This window comes from Mus pahari, chromosome 21 (genome assembly GCF_900095145.1).
Source record: "Mus pahari chromosome 21, PAHARI_EIJ_v1.1, whole genome shotgun sequence".
Lineage (NCBI taxonomy): Eukaryota > Metazoa > Chordata > Mammalia > Rodentia > Muridae > Mus > Mus pahari.
Window position 1 is genome coordinate 31,037,902 of NC_034610.1, and position 15,796 is coordinate 31,053,697.

Consider the following 15,796-nt stretch of genomic DNA (forward strand, 5'->3'; position numbering starts at 1 on the left):
TTTATCCTTCATGTAGAGGAAGGGTACTGATTTACTTGAGTTAACTTTATATCCAGCTACTGCACTGAAGCTGTTTATCAGGTTTAGGAGTTCTCTGGTGGACTTTTTAAGGTCACTTATGTATACCATCATATCATCTGCTAATAATGATATTTTGATTTCTTCCATAGGAACGTGTATCCCCTTGATCTCCTTTTGTTGTTGAATTGCTCTGGTTAGGACTTCAAGTACTATATTGAATAGGTAGGGAATGTAGGCAGCCTTGCCTAGTCCCAGATTTTAGTGGGATTACTTCCAGCTTCTCTCCATTTACTTTGATGTTGGCTACTTGTTTTCTGTAGATTGCTTTTATTGTGTTTAGGTAGGGGCGAAAACAGAGAGTCTAGCCTTACTGTAAACCAGATTTCAAGATTAAATTTAAAAGACATTCAAATGAGATTTCAGTTTCTTTATTAAAACAAAACATAAGCTTAATAACAAATCCCTTCTCAATGTCAAAGCGGGTCAAGCAAAGGAGCTTTAGATATTTACCAAAGGTTCAATATAAATCTCTAGATAGAGTTTCAAAGCTAGATTATAATGTTCAGGGAGCAAAGTATTTACTTTAAGGGGGGAAGAAAACATCCATAAGTTAGATATTATAAGGATAAGATTTAAATTTGTCACAAGATAGACTTTTATGTTTAGAGGAATTCAGTGAAGAGATTAACCTCACCCTTATATGAATCCTAGTTACTTTTCTATTACCGTGACAAAACACCATGACCAAGGCTACTTGTAGTATAAAGCATTTAATTTGAGATCTCATAATCTAACACCATCATGGCAGCAAGTAAGGGGGCAGTCAGGCATGATGCTGAACACAATCACTAGGCAGAGAGAGATGATTGGTAATGGCTGGCTGGGCCTTTGAAACCTCAAAGTCCACCTCAAGTGATACATTCACTCCACCAAAGCCATACTTCCTAATCATTCCCAAACAGATCCACCAACTGAGTGCTCAAATAAATGAGCTTATGGGGGTCATTCTCCTTCAGCTCACCATATAAGTCATTGGGTGAATTGTGTATCTAAGAGATTGAGTAAGGTACCATCGACTTTCTCATGTCGTTCACCTCTGAATCATCAGTGCCTTATCTTGACATCATATTGACCTTTATACCAACCAATCCTGTCACCATTGTTAGAGTTCTTAGACATGAAAAGAGTGTTTATTTATTGCTTTATTGAATGTGCCAAGTATAAATAAATATGTATATTTGGTGAGAATTTTATATATATATGTATGTACATATATATATATATATAAACATATAGTTTACATATATATATTCATATATAGTTCAAACTATTGTCTATGAATAAAAAATGTTCAGTACTATTTTTGTATTCCTTTATTAATTTTTATTGAGATTTTATACATGCATAAAATATGTTGATCAAATCTACCTCCAATTTCTCCTCTGTACCCTCTGTCACTTTTTCTTCCTAATTTCATGTCCTCTCTCTTTGATAAAAATCCAGAGTCCACTCAGCGTAGCATGTATGCACATAGGTGTAACACCATTTCAGGGAGATGAGTAGCCTTTCAAGGAATGTTTCCCTCAAGAAAATGGATTTTCTCTTTCCTGGAAGCCATCATCTGTCAATAGTTTCTCAGCTAGAAAGTGAACTCATGAGCCCCTCCCACTTCATGAGATCTTGGTTGTCTTTATCTTGCATAAGTCATGTCCGTGCAGTCACAGCTTCTGTAAGTTTATGGGTGTCTTGGCTCTATCATGTCCTGAAAATGCTATTTTGATACAGAAAATTCCTCCCTCTGATTCTTACAATCTTTCTAGCCCCTATTCCAAGATGATCTCTGAGCCTCATGGAGAAGGTGGAATACAGGTGTCTGATTCAGAGCTATGTACAAACCAAGTCTGCCTTGCTGAATTTATCGCCATCTGTTACAAAAGGAAGTTTCTCTAACGATGGTTGAGAGATCTCCTATTCTATCTGTATAGAGAACAGAATTTAGGGATCCATTTAGCAGCATTAAAACAATGACTAGTCAATAAAAGAATCAAGATAAAGCACTGGAAGACATTTTCCCAGCAGATGTATACAGTTAACTGAAATAACTTCAGGAACACTTCCTGACTTATGGTGATACTGAGCTTTAGGAGAGATTACTCACAAAGTGTGAATCATTCAAATTCCATGAATGATCTTCACATCAGTTATTCTCATATGACTCCAGGTTAATAAGAAAACACAAGTAGCAAAAAATCCATACCTTTTGTGCTGTTAAATGAACAATAGCTTTGGTGTGAGTTCACTGGCACAAAGGATAATGATTGCAAAATATGTAGCACAGGATAAGTGTGGATCTGTTTTGATATTAGCTGCATGTGAGTTTCTCTACAATAACTTTGGGGAACCAGACAAACACAAGACTTTCTCAGTAGACCTAATGGAAGGACAAATAGAACTTTAGTTTTGTGTCCTTGCCCAGGAGTGCACTTGCCAAAGCTGCTGTAGGACTCGAGCTAGAGTCCCAAAGAAAACAGCAATGCAGTTTCTGGGGACCTGACTCTTCCCTGTGGGCTGTGGGGGGCCTGACTCTTCCCTGTGGGCTGTGGGGGACCGGACTCTTCCCTGTGGGTTGTGGGGGACCTGACTCTTCCCTGTGGGCTGTGGGGGACCGGACTCTTCCCTCTGGGCTGTGGGGGGACCAGACTCTTCTCTCTGGGCTGTGGGGGACCTGACTCTGACTCTTCCCTCTGGGCTGTGGGGGACCTGGCTCTTCCCTCTGGGCTGTGGTTGCTAGTTTTTAGGCCAGCTGTGTCTGAGGCATTGCATGGTTGTTGATGTTATTGTTGTTTTGTTTTGTTTTGTTTGGTTTGGTTTGGTTTTTTCCCAACTATGTCTGACTTAGCGATCTGTTAACCTTTAATACCATCCACAAGGAAACTTTTCTTCAAAATATGCTGTAAAAAGGCAGCACTGTGCTACTGTTCTCTGAAGTTCATTTTTATTATTGTAATTTTCCATGTAAAAGCTTAAACCATATACCCTGTCCTAAAATGACATATAATAACCAGATAGAATGTTTGGTGTTGTACTTATTAATAAACTTGCTTGGTATAAGTCATCTGCTTATTCATGATCTCCTGGTCACAGTTATTTCTTTTCTTTTCTTCTTTTTTTCTTTTTTCTTTCCTGCTGAGTCCTCCAACTTGACACCTCACAGTTACAGAGTCTTATTTCTGCAGGTTCAGGTCCAACAACCCTTAAAACTTGTACTGTTACAGCACCACAGGACTCATAACAGGACTCACCACTAACACACTCTTCAGTAGGGTGCAATAATAATGTGTAACCAGCCATCATTCCCAAATATCCGTTTGTCCTCTGCTTTACTCTGCACAAGAAAACTTTTCTTCAAAATATTCTGTAAAAGGGAGCACTGGGCTACTGTTCTCTGAAGTCCATTTTCATTCTTGTAATTTTCCATGTAAAAGCCTAAACCATATACTCTGTCCTAAAATGACATATAATAACCTAAATCAACTTAATTTTGCTGCACTTTCCTTTAATTTCCAAACAATTTGGAATATCTTATCAAAATTACTGCTTAACACAAAGGTGCTTAAAACATAATAGAGTCTGTAACAGTAGCTCAAGAATGCAGTTCTTCCTATTGCAGCGCAGAAAATAACCTGAGGAGGGTGGCTACCCTCCTGCTAACTAGAATGGATTAAGGTACAGCCAGGTAGCTTATTGGACACAATTTGGTCAATTACCAACAAAGACTCATCTTCACTGATGTGGATGACATAATACAATCTGCTGAGGGCTCAGATCAAGCAAAATGGGAGGAAAGGACAATGTTTTTTCTCTCTCTCTTCTGAAGCCAGGACATTAATCTGCTTTTGAACACTGGGGCTCTCAGGACCAAGAGGCACTATTAAAAGACTTGGGACTTGGGGGGATAGGGGTCACCCTATTGGCTTCTTTGGTTCTTAAGCCTTCAGAGCCAATCTAACTTGTACCACTGGCTTTCTTTATAGGTTTCAGAAAGCAGACTGTATGGTTATATAAGTGTATGAGCTAATTTTCATGACAAAATATCAGATTTATATATATATATATATATATATATATATATATATATATATATATATAGAGAGAGAGAGAGAGAGAGAGAATAAGTCGACCAATCACTTAATCGATCAATACACAGATAGACAGATAAATAGATAATGGGTGGGTAGCTAGATGGATAAATTGATGGGTGGGTGGATGGATACATGCATACATACATACATGATACTTATGGGTAGACATAAGCTAGGCATAAGATGGAGAATTTCAATTAATACGGTCAGAATACATGTAAAATTTCCCATACTCCAGGCTAAGTTCTTATTCAATAGTTGTTGAATTGGTTAGTCAAATGAATGACTGAATTTAGGTTCAAAGACTAGTTTAGTTCTAGTCTGACTCCCTTCAAGCTTCTCCTTCACATATAGCATGTTCATATAGCTAGGTAAAAACTCAGTATGATTTCATATTGATAAAGTATAAACACAAAAAATTAAGAATTCTATATGGAATTATAGGGAACCTCTTGGGTTGTTATAGGATCATGTTCATACAGTGTGTATTAGTTACATATACATGACCAAATCATGAAAGGTAGAAGTTTCAAAGAAAGAATGGCTTGCTTTAGCCATAATTTTAGCTCACCATGATGGAGAAAGTGTCACAGAGAATAGAACCATATTATCCTACACCAAAATCCAGAAAGAACCAAAGCTAATATATTACCATGGGCTAGGTCTCAGTGATACACTTTCTCCATCTAGGTTCCCTCTCCAAGGTCCCTAGAACCTCCCAGAATTGTGCCACCCACTAATGAGTGGGCATTCAAACCGCTTACAGATACTTGTTGCAATCAACATGTGTAGAACACAGAATTAAGTTTGAAAGAATTCACTCAATTGTTATATAGACAAGATGTAAGTAGATGAATAAGAGATAGTAATGACCATTGTCTTTGTATAAGTTTTCTCTCCTATCTGGAATACACAGCATAAAATAAAACAATCCACAAAGACAGGACGTACACTGGGCCTCCTGGTGTTCCACTGGTCAATCTGAAATCCCTGAGACCTGGCTCTGAGAAGATTGTCATCCTGAGTTCAGACAGCAGTTACTGGAACAGATTCAGAAGAATTGCCTGCTCTTTTGTTTTGAGTGTAAAATATTTCCCATAGCTCGGTGTGCTTTGCACACTTGTTCCCCAGCAGTAATGCTGTTTGGAGACCTGAAACTTAGAATGTGGACCTCTAGGGACATGGTCGTGGGAGTGTTGCATCCTGGTTTCCTCTTGTTATGCTGCCACTTCCTGTTCAGTCTCAGTGAGCAGTCCTAACTTTTGTGGGCGGTCAACTGAGGAAGCTGCTTTAATTATTATGATCTCTCTGCCATAATCGACAGTGAAATCCTTGTGCGCCATGAGCCACTGTGAACGCTTCCTTCCTCCTTTAAGTTGCTTCAGCTTTGCTTTCTGTGGCAGCGTTGTGAAAAGTTAGAAATATACACCTAAACAGATGTTTTCCCTTAAACTCGACTAGATATAACATTTTGATCACCTACTGGAGAATTTAAAGTCAATAATGTTTGTTTATTCTCAAACTGTATTAGAATAGCTCTCACAAAGCAATTATAAATTCAAGGGTTTCTATGACTTCCTCAGCCTTGACAATTCTCCAAAATGACTTGCAAACCTTATTGAAAGGGCTAAACTTACAGTTTTACAATACAAGATATAACTCAGGAAGGTCTTCATAGGAAAGCCCTTCAACACAGGGACTGGAGCTTGCTGTGGTAATATATCTGTTACCAACTTTCATGAGGTAGTGAGCGTTTCTGCCTTCAGTCACACTCCGAACCCGGTCTGCCCTGGAAGGCAAGCTGGGGAAGGGAAGAGATGGTGGGAAGGAAGCAGGCCAAGACCAAGGATTCTGTTCAAGGCCCCAGGTTTAATGAATTACTCAAGTTTTTATAGCGTGGGGAAAAGCCCTTCCCCCTAGCCCCATTCTTTGGGCGCACAGGTGAGAGCCTGTAGGCGGGCCCTGAGAATGTTGTCTCTGGAACATCCAAAGGTCTTCTCAGCAGGCAATGGCAGCTGCAGTGGCAGCTGTGACGATACAGCCGGCTTGGCAGGTTGGGAGGGGCCACCGCAGGTGGGTTCTAAGTTAGTGGCTGCAGAGGTCTGGTACAGCCTGCTTAGAGGCTGGGAGAAAGCTAGGCTGGAAGAATGCTACAAGGTAGAACCAGGAGCATCAGGAGCTGGAGGCTCTATCACAAGGAGTACTTTGATTGCACGGTGAACTCATTCAAGTGAGGAGGGTAAGAAAAGAAATTCTTGAAGGATACAGCATGCAGTGAGCAACCATGTGTGTCTTCTCCTCATTGAGTTCTGATGTTTCACTTACCTGATATCTAGGCTCACTAAACAGGAAGCGCTTTGAGCTGTATGTGTTCAGAGTTTAGGGTCAGATTATATCATTGGTGATGGAGTTCATGCTAAGTCTTCTGGAGTGGTCAAAATCCTGTGGGAAACAATAATTTCCCAAAATGAGTCACCGAATTAGAATCAATGTATGTTGCATATGGATTTCTCACAAGTGACAACAAAGAATTTCGAATCCCTGTCTTTATTATTACATAGAGATAGTTTTTGAATGTTTTTCCCCTAGGGAACTCTAGTTTGACATAATTTTTTTTTTTTTTTTTTTGAGAACCAACAAGGCATCACACAACGTATATTCTAGTAACTATTGTTGATTTCTGGAAGTCACACATTGATTTAAATGCTATCCCATTACATAAATAAGGCCCCTATATAAATAAAGAGGCCAAGTATCTCTTCCAAGTAAGTTGAAGGACGTAAACAAAAAAAACTTAATAGGAGCTGAAGTTTGGGGCTTGACAGATTTTTAAAATATATCACTAATAACATGTTCATAAATTTACAAGTTCCTCTGTTTAAAGTAATGTAATTTGTTTCTGTAGTTTTAATGACTACATAATGGATGAGCACAATTTTCTCAACAAAATCTGGGATCAATTGGAATTACTATCTTTCCCATCAAGGATCAGACATTGTCAACTAGCATAACCACCCTTATACTTCATTCTGCTCTCTGGAATAGTATCTAAATGCTGCAAGTGCATGTTTTTGCCTCTGAGTTCAATTCAAGTAGTCTAGTTCCTGAGGTCCTACAGCTTGAATTTAATTCTTACTCATATATGCTTTATCAGAAATCACCTCAGTGTTTTCTGTCCCAAGGCAAGGAAAACAAAAGCATGCAAGCATACTCCAGCAGGAAGTGAAATCTTTATAATGACAAACACAATCATATTATATTTTCATGAAGTTTGCTGTTGGATGTACCAATCCATTTCCTCATTCCATTTTGATAATTATTTCCCTCAATAAATGAAAATAATTGGTCTTTGTCTTCTTAGTATAGAGTTGTCAGATCTCTATCAGTGTCCTAAGGGGAAAAATAGCAACTCGTAGTAACTGTGTATCTAAGTTAAGATAAACCTAACAATTACCATAGATATATAACCATTTTATTGTGAATTAAATTTCCATTAACTGAATGGACTGATGTAGGAAATTTGAAGAGGACCATAATTTCACAATGAGATCTGATAAACATTGGCTGGTTGCCATCAAGGTCTAATTGCCAGCACAATTGACTGTGACTAATGCTGGCTGAATTTGTCCTCAAAGAAAACAAGCCAGTTTTTTTTTTTTTTTTCCAAAAGGCATCAATATTTTTAAATCTGCACTGTCACTTTCAACATGAGTAGTTAACTTTCTTTTTGAAGTGCAATACATGCATAGAAAAACAACAACTTGTGGTATAAAATAACTTGCACTGAAGACAATACGTTAGACATTAAAAGAGGCTGGCTAACATATTAAAGACAAAATGTTAGACATTCAGAAACAGGCTGGCAGAGTCGACAGACTTTCAGTAAGATACAGCAGTTCAGCCATTCCTTGAAGTAATTCATAAGAGCGGAAGAACTCATAAAGCACTGTCTCAAAGTGTGTAAGATAACAAGATGCTAACTTGTAAAAGATATCACCCCAAAAGGCTCTCGGAGGAACAATGGCATTTATATCCATAGACAGCTCAGGCAACAACGCTTCCAATAGCAACCAGTTAGCTTCCAGTTACAGAGGATTTTTTTTTAAAGGTTCTTTTAAGGGCAAAGAGAGGAACTTTGACATACACAGGCTATTTATCAAGTATTATGACTGCATGAAAAATTACATCTATAGCTCATGAGTCCAGAACATAATAGTATAGACTATCACAGCACATAATTCCCTGCAAGGGTTCTTTGAAAAGACAACTTCTCAAGTATCAGCAAGTACAAACAATGGTTGTAACAGCATAGACTAGGCGTTAAACCCAAGATAGTGGTGAGAAAGAGGTATTAGGATAGGGGAACAATACACACTTCTGTACCTCAGTGTAATGTTCAGTGTAACACTCCTATACCTCAGTGTAACAGGCATTTACCCAGTAACCTGTGCTTAGTCTTCTATTCTTCCAGTCAGTATTCTGAATCCTCAACACACAAATCATATAAAGCATAATGATCACGAGGGTAGGCTCTGGCTACTCTATGGACAGCAGAACATCCAACCTGAAGTCCAAGACCACATCTGGAGATATTATATAGGTTTGTTTGATTTCAAATGCTTGCATGCTTTTCAGCGTGAGAAATTGGGTTGCTCCATTCATAAACAAGATGTCTTCTCAAGGTGCACATGTGGGAACTTAAACTGAACTTCAGCTTCCCTTCAAAATTAGATATCAGATCTTATGTAAACAACTACTTTAACTCCTGGATTTCCAAGTCAACACAGTGGTAAGAGCAAAACGGGCATAGAGACATAGCAGGCAGTTTTCTTTCAGAATTCCAGTAGTTGCTGGAATTTCCAACCCCAATAAGCCCATATAAAAACACACACAATCTAGTTATTATAATTTAATGTTTATGCCTAGATTGGGCAGACCTAACACTATACTAACTTATTGTCCAGCTTTAAGACCCCTTGCTACTTGTGGTTTCTCCTGGCCACGTGGTTCTGGTCCATTGCAGCTTCCTCCCGCTCTTCCTCTGCCCTCTTTCCTTCTCCTCTTGTCCTCTTCTATCTTTGTACCTGACACCACTCTTGAACCCCCAGTCCTGCCTTTCCGCTTTACTGCTCAATCACAGGCTCTAGCCTTTACTGATCAGTTAAAATGGGGAGAAGGTTCACATGAGTTCATTAGAGTACATGATCACTCCTCCTTGGGGGCAACTCCTCTTGAAGAAGCAGCAGAAGAAGGAGAATTAATATCAGAATACAGTCAGCATCAGGCCAACCCACAAGCTGCATCCTCTAGAACCCCCAGCTTAAATATACCACAGCATCACACCTTTGCAGCCTTGGAGCTTTGAGCCCTGAGTGCAGCCGCACTCTCTCTAGCACCTGAGACAAGTTGTGGATCCCTGTTCTTTTGATCAAGCCATTTTCTGTTGACAATTGCTCATACAACGAAGTTTTTAAACTTTATTTTCTTCCTATGTTTGCATCCTGAGCAAGTAGACTAGTGATCTGGAAATTCGCCCATGATGTGGCTCATATGCATTGTCTCTTGAGATCTGTTCATTGTATCCTTCTGTCTAAACACAGAGTGAGAGAAAATACTCTCCTTGATGAAACTGTATGATCCAGGAAGCCATACATTGGTCATATCCTTATAGCATTCATGGAAACAGTAAGCCTTTTCTTAACTCAGATAAAGGATAATGAATGAGTCTATACTAGCTGCAATACAGATGAAGACAGATTGATGCCTGGGAATTAATTGTTATCAGGGAATGATTAACTCTAAGTTGAAAAGTTACAACATCTGATGAAGAAAAAGATAGAAGTGAGAAGCCTGGGTTGGCGTTATGAGATCTGTTCCTTAAATGTTCGGGGGAATAGGATGAAGCACAGGAATAGATGGATTGCCCTGAATAAGAAAGAGGGACCTCACTCCTAGAGTTAACAAAGGAAATGTGCATGGAGTAGATAGATGTACAAATAAGAGTGGCTGGAAAATGAAGAGAATCTATCATTTTCTTAATAAAGTAAGTAGCAAATTTTAAACTAAAAGATGGAACAAGAAATGGGGATATCACTTGGCTTTCCCAGGCATGAGAACCCGAGTTTGATCCCCAGGTATACATATGCTGGATACAGTAGCAAGTGATTACAAGTGCCAGCAAGGCAAAGATGCATGAATCCCTGGGGCTCACTGGCCAGCCAGATTAGCAGACTGTGAGCCCCAGTCCAAGTGAGCATTCACATATCAAAGCTTCTACATACATAGCTCACAAAGAGAACACCAGAGATTGACACCAGAGATTGGCCTCTGTATGCATGTGCACATATGTGTACATTCATCACACATATACATATACATACTTACAAGCTTTTAAATATACGTTTTCAAAATGGAACAGACAGGCTTGAGGAATATATTATTTGATTAAACATGGATTTTCATGACCATTCCCTGCTCCAGGATCATATACAAGCTGATTTCAATGAACATAAAACCAAGGAAATAGTCAAAAACAAAAACCTTATGATAGATAATGCATTCTTCTGAAAACTTTCAATTCACTATGGAATCCTCTGCCACAATCCTTCCATTAATTTTACTTCCTTTCTCTTTATTCCGACCACATTCCCTATATCCACCTCAATCACTTCTATGCAAGATTTGTCTCTTGAAATTATGAAATTCAACCTTGAAATTATGGCAATAACATTATATGTACAACTCTTTATGAGATATACCCAACCCATCACCACATAAAACCATGATATATAAAAGACATAGAACAAGTTCGTAAGATTGAAGATATTCCAAGATGCCTATTGACCTTGTTGCCCTGGCTCTAATGGTTGTGACATAAATGGCCATGCACCAACTGGTCTAACTTTACATTCCTGAGACAATGTTGGGACCTTTATTTAAAGAGCTGATTCTGCAATGAAGACTGCATTCTTAACGGAACTGAAGTCTAGGAGAAAAGAAATAAAATAAAGTGCTCATCTCTATTATTAATATCAATGTGAATTATTATATACAGTCAAAGCTTCAAGGGGACCACAGTGGAACTCCAGTGCAGTGACATTCTGCCTAAGGAAAGAGAAGCTGGGTCCACAGAAAAGGTTAAGAGGAAAAGAGGTAAGAGGACTGGAAGTCAGGCAGTATGCATGGTTGCTTTATTAGCCATTTATTTTTACTTGCTTATTTATTTAATTTTCAACATTAACTACAAGTTTAGGACAGGTAAGACTATTGGTAGAAAATTAAATTCAGCCATCAAAAACATACTCCTTTAATCCCAGCACTTGGGATTCACATATCAAATCTTCAACATAGATAACTCACAAAGATAACACCAGAGATTGACACCAGAGATTGGTGAAGCAGAGACAGGTGAATTTCTGAGTTTGAGGCCAGCTTGGTATACAGAATGAGTTCCAGGATAGCCAGGGCTACATAGAGAAACCCTGTCTCGAAAAAACAAACAAACAAACAAACAAACCCCCCAAACAACAAACAAACAAACAAACAAACAAACCAAAAAAACATATAAAGTACCTAAAAGAGTAATTCCTAATAAAAATGTTGCAAAATAAAGATATGTACTGGGACAACGTGTCATAGCATCAAAGAATCAAAAAACCCGTTCAGAGGCAAAGGGGAGGGGAGATGGGCTGGGAGGCTTGTGGAGAGGAGACACGGAAAGGAGAGCATCGTCTGCAATGTAAGTAAATAAAATAATCAAGAATAAAGAAAAGAGAATTTTCAAAAAGACTGAGAAATGCTGCAGGCAGAGGAAGGCAAGGCATAGGAATCTACTGAGGAAAGCAGAGTTGAGACAAAACAAGGGGGTGCTTTAAGTTCAAACTAATGTAACCACAGAAGAACTGACTTCAATCTGCTGTTATCTGTGTTAACTCAACACGTATGCTATTCAAGTTAGGAAAGCTCTGTAATTTTGATATAATTATTCATAATCTGTTCAAATGTGTACTTGGGTACACACATTTTTTTATACCTGTGCATACAATTAGTCACTTTTCAAAAAATGAATTTCCATGCAATTGCCAATTGTTCCAGGATACTTCACATAATTATCTGACGAAGTAATTTTGGATTCTGGCCAGGCCTGTGCTTGCAAAGTAAAGTAGAAAATCTCAAGTTATTATGTGGGAAATTTAGAAGCATAATCATCTGAAACATTCAGACAACTAAGGTAACGCTGCAACACTGAACACGGACTGCGCTTCTGTTCATTTGCATTTTCTCAGGAATCTAAAAACATCCAGCCCATGTGGGCCAATAGTTTGCTTATGCAATGGTATAACAGGCCTCCATCCTTCATCCCTCCCATGCTGGTAGCAGCACAACAATCAATGAAACAGCCTAAAACAGGAATTACCTTAGATTTCTCACACCCTTAAGAAGTAAATACAAATCAAAGCAAAATACCTTTGGCAATAGGTATTGGATTGCTAGTGCTTATGGATTCTAAGTTATATATATTTATGTTCCATATATACTCATTTCTAGTTATAACTATGAAATTAAAAATAATACTAGAGTCTAACTATTTGGGGGGCTCTTTTCTTGACTTCTAAAACAATATGAGTTAATGAGACAAGTCATTAGACTGCTAACTTTATTAAACCTATTTTTTTAAAGGGATGACTAGAAGCTTCTCTTTGCACCAAATCCTTATCCAGTAACTTAGTTGTAATAATTTATCCTTCTGTTAATAGTGAATTAGTCAAAACCAGAGGTCCTCAGACCTCAATCTATTCACCAGCATCTTTAGCATCTTCCTGGAGCTCTAATTAGAGAATCAGGGTCTCACATCACTTTCTAATCCTACTGAACCAGAAGTTTTGGGAGTGGAGCCCAACAAAGCACTTTATCACTATGTCATGATACTCACATATGTTCAATTTTGAAAACACTTTACATACACTATTAAGAACTTCGGGGAAATAGAAAACTCTTATCTACAAGGAATTCATGAACCAATCATGAGCCACTGGCAATGATTCAGTTATTACACAGAGCTCAGCAATAAAACATGGTTCTGGGCAATATGCAGTTATCATATGCAACTCAGCAGTAAGACATGATTTTGATGATGACACTGATAGATTAGAAAGGTCTTCTTAGTAAGAGTGATTCACAGAGTCCAAAAGAGGACCTAAAAATTTGGGGGTCCTTCAAAAGTAAATGTGAAAAGCAATGTGGGACTAACTCTGCACAGGACAGAATTTTAAAAATCTGACACTGTCAGCATAGTGATTAATAACAGAGTCAGAAGTACCAGTAGTTCATTTATAAGTAAGAGATTTCCCATAGATGGATACCTGAATGGTTGATATATGATAGATATCTCAAATTTACTTTGGATGATGTATACAGAACTCTAGATTTATTATTCATATAATTCTATTTTCAAAATTATAATAACAGTCTAATAAAAATTTAAAGAAACATATTAATCTATTATTTGAGAATTTTGTACATGTATCTATCATATTTTGTTCCTCTCTACTCATCACTCATACTTTTCCTTTTAGATTTTCCCCTCCCCTGAGACCAACTTCATTGCCTCTTTCCTTATTATTTGTTTATTTTTATATAAATCACTTTGTCTAGTGATGCATCCTTTTGAACCTGTGTAAAGCCACTTAGTAGAGCACAGGCAACATACCAGAAACCATATTTCTAAAGAATTCTTACTCTCAAGCTCCAAGCAGCCATTGATGGCTAATAGCTCCTCAGCTAGGTATGGAGCCTTGTCCTCCATCCTCCATGTTCATTGGAGTATTGACTGGTCTCAAGCTAGCAACCACAGCTCTTATGACTCCACAGTTACAGTGGCCTAACATTGTATATCCAGAGAACTATTTCTAGCACTCCTTCGAGTCTTCTGGGTCTTACAATCTTCTTGCCCTGTCTTTCACGATGTTCCCCGAGCACTGAGGAGAAGAAGGATAATATAGATGCCAGTTTGTGTCATGAATACTCCAGTCATTGTTCTCTGATTTTACCATGTGTAGGTTCCAGTATTAACTTCTATCCACACAAAAAGAACCTTCCGTGATGAGGGATGAATGGTATACTAATCTATGATTATAAGGATAAGAATTTAGAAGTTAATTTGTATGGTAAGTGGGCCATGCCACAAGACTGAAAAACTGGTAAGGTTGGATTGGCAGGCGTTGAGCTCTTCCTATGTTCCTAATTGCTGAGACAACAGCATAAGGTCTGTGGTTTTTCCTTGATTTTGCTCCTCCTGTTTTTTTCTATTTGCCACTGTCCTCAGAGTAAAGTGCAGACTTCCATTGGTGTGTTTCAATTTCATGTTCCCACAGCAGATTTATTGATATGTTCATTATACAATATAGACTGTATGTTTTAACAAAATTGTTATTGCATGAACATATTAGGACCAAAAAGAATGAAAACTTAGGTTGTGACTCTCATTTTGATATGAAGAAATTGTTGAATGCTTAGAATGATTTTTTAAAAATTTCCCAAAACTTCGATTACTTTGTAAAATGAACAACTAGATAAAGGGTTTTCTAATTTTAAATTATGATTCCTTACAACATTTGTCTTGATTTCAAGGGCTCAAATTTAAAATCTTTTCAAAGGAATTCCATGTCTATTTGTTAAACGGTATCTTGACTCCATTGTACTGTTTTGATTCTTGTCATTTCTTCTGGCTTGAGGGTAAGCACCTGGGACAACAGCCATTTGGGAACACCTAATATCACTGAATGCTGACACTGTGTGAATATTCTGACGATATGCCAAACTCTAAGATCTAAACCATCTTTTGGGATCCATTCTTACTCTGAAGGACAGAGCTCAAAAATATGAAAAGTAAATTTGAACTATTATCAAGATAAGCCTTAGAGATAATGCACCCCAGGAAATCTTTGTAGGCACGTTTTTCATGATGTGTAAACTCATGCATTAAACTGGCTTTTTTTTTTTTTTTACAAGATCTTAATTTTCAGTATTTTCTTTCTGAACTACGTTTACCTGTCAAAATAGAGAGACTTTCTCTAAAGCACTCACATACTTATTCTAACATTCAAAACAGACTAAAATATATTCCCTGGAGTTTCTAAATTTTAAATCTTTTATTTTGCAGGAAAGTGCACATAAAGAGAAGCTATTCTATAAGCAGAATGCTTGTCTTTTCAAACAGTGGAGTACTTAAACTCACAGAAACTTGGCACTTCTGTACTAGGCATAATGGTACCATTAAGCAGAATGATACTGTGAAATCACTTTTATAATTCTGTGAATGTCTGTCAGAATGATTTTATAAACTGTGGTCCAGAAACTTGTTTGAGCAGACTACAGTTTCAAAATATTGTAAAAACATTAATAAAATGAATTCTATAAGGTCTGACATATGACCTTTCATGGTCACATGTTTCTCAAGTAGTGTTTGCACTTCTGCTTCTTTCAGTCATTGGTGTTGTTGAGACGTTTATACATGAGCGTTTTCTTGTTTTTTGTTTTTTTTTTTTTTTTTTTTTTTTTGTTTTTTTTTTTTTTTTTTGAGGGTGTTTTTTTTTTTTTAGAAGTTTATACATGCATTCAATATTTACATCACT